Consider the following 2,537-nt stretch of genomic DNA (forward strand, 5'->3'; position numbering starts at 1 on the left):
ATGAAGCTGCCAGGATCATTCTGGGTGCCCCGAGGTGGACGAAGGTCCTCAACCTCCTGATGGAGGCAAACCTTCTCCCCCTAGACTCACGAATCGATCTAACGGCAACACAATTCCTGTCAAAGGTCATCCAGGCTCCCAGGAACACAAGCCTAAGACAAAAATTAGTCAGATGCCTCGAACAAGACAACGAGCTCGTTGCAAACAACTCCTGGCTGTCTCATACAGCCAGGGTGTTGATACGCCATCAGCTCAAAGAACAGCTTCTTGCTAAGGGCATGGACTCCCCCCACCCCGACTTTGCCGAAGCCCCGCCGTGGGCACTGAGCCTGATAGAGTTCAACATAATGAGCCTGTCAATGAAAAAGAGCCTATACCCCATGCCTAGCTTAAAGGCAGAAGCCCACAGGGTCATTGCAGCCATCACTCCTCTGGGTAGTAGAACATACTACACGGATGGATCGGTCGATCCCTTGAGCCACACTGCAGGCGCCGGCTTTGCAGCTAGGGATGCCACGCGATCCATGAGGGTAACAGACAACGCCTCCTCGCTACAGGCAGAGGCAGTTGCAATCATGGGAGCCATAGGCCACGCGTCCCTAAGGGAAGGACACGTGGTCATACACACAGACTCCAGAGCCATTGACTGTCTTCAGCACAGCTCACCCACAGACAACATCTACCTACTGACCACGATTCTCACAATGGCTCAGAGAATTCTTGCTCAGGGTAGAAGAATTATCATCAACTGGGTCCCAAGCCACATCGGCATCAGAGGGAACGAGCTTGCTGACAGACTAGCCGTCGCTGGCAGGGGTATGCCCCCAAATCCCATGGCGATAAAACCGAGCCGAAAATTACTTATGGAGAAGTGTTCCTTGGTCGGTCGTACCTTCCTACGGCAGCTCCACAGAGAGGAAACGAGAACCTCCCCCTCGGCCAGCTGGTACTCAGACGCCACAGGCTCTGAACCACTGGCACTCTTTGAAGTAAGCAACAGAGGTACCGAAGTCATTCTTCACAGAATGCGCCTAGGTTACCACTGTGCATGGCAGATTATCCCAACAATCGAACGGGATGAATGGTGCTGCAAGCACTGCGGCGAGCCGAACGCCACACTAGTCCACTACCTAGAAAATTGTAACCATACACAATTCCTGAGACATGGACCGCCCACAACAGCCGCCGTGCTGGTAAAGAGGCTATGCGAAATGCTTACACCATGGCGGCAGGAGCGCTTGCTGGCAATCCCGCCGCCACGGTAAGCACCGAGTGTCAGACAACTCAATGAGACAGCCGTAAAAAAGCTGACACAGGCCGGGCCATATCTAGAAGGCCCGGGCGAAGCTAGAACTTCGCAAACCAACCCCCCCCCCCCCCTCAACCATTCGCTCTAATAGTTTGCATAAGCAGCTAGTTAGTGCGATGGGGCGATAGTCTTGAGGGAGGGTACCCGATTTATTGGGTTTCAGGAAGGGGAGGATAAGAGCTTCTCGCCAATAAGAAGGAAAATTTCCTGATGTCCATATGTGGTTGTAAGTTGTTAATAGGAAGGATAATGAGGAAGATGGGAGTTGTCGGAGCATACGGTAGTGAATACCTTCAGGGCCTTCATGAGTGTTGTGGCACGATTTTAGGGCAGCACTGAGTTCAGAGGAAGAAAAGGGAGCATTATAGGACTCAGCAGAGGATAGGGTGAAGATAATGGGGGTACGTTCCTTGGTGGTCTTAACAGAAGAAAAGTGTGGAGAAAGGTGAAAACCACTACTGACCTGGCTGAAATAATCAACCAGTTTATTAGCGACTTGGAGAGGATCAGAGGGTATCTCGAATATGGAGGACGGGGGCTGGATGGGCGGGATGTTTGCCTGATAGTTTATGGATCCGGCGCCAAACATTTGAGATAGATGTAGATGATGTAATTAAGGAAACATAATTTCGCCAGCTATTTGTTTTACTATTCCGGATTGTACGACGAAGACACACAGATGCTCTTTTAAAGGAGATAAGAGCTGATAGTTGATTTGGGGTACCTCGTTTGTAGCGGTAACTGTTCTCTAGTGCAATCAGAACTCCACCATGGAACACATTTGGAGGTATAGGGTCTTGAGGTTCGAGGGATAACTGTATGGGCAGCTCTTAGGACTGTAGTTGTGAAACATTGTATCATTTCTGAAATGGATGAGAGGGAGGATGGAGGGATGTGAATAGCAGAGAGTGAAGTGAAAGTACGCCAGTCGGCTCTATCAAAGCACCAGCGTGGGGAGTTGGGAAGTGGTACATATGAAGTAGGAGAAAGGAGAACTGGAAAGTGGTCACTGTAGGGAAAGTGGTCTAGAACTGACCAGTGGAAATCTAAATGAAGAGAAGGGGAGCATAGAGAGAGGTCAATGCATGAAAAAGACTGCGTGCGTGTATCAAGGTGTGTGGGGCGATCTGAATTTAGAATAGCTCGGCCACGGGAGTTGGTAATAGAATCACCCCAAAGTGTGGCAGCAGTTAAAATCACATACTATGAGGAAAGGTGGTTGAAGTTG

Source organism: Penaeus chinensis, chromosome 38 (assembly GCF_019202785.1).
Source record: "Penaeus chinensis breed Huanghai No. 1 chromosome 38, ASM1920278v2, whole genome shotgun sequence".
Taxonomy (NCBI): domain Eukaryota; kingdom Metazoa; phylum Arthropoda; class Malacostraca; order Decapoda; family Penaeidae; genus Penaeus; species Penaeus chinensis.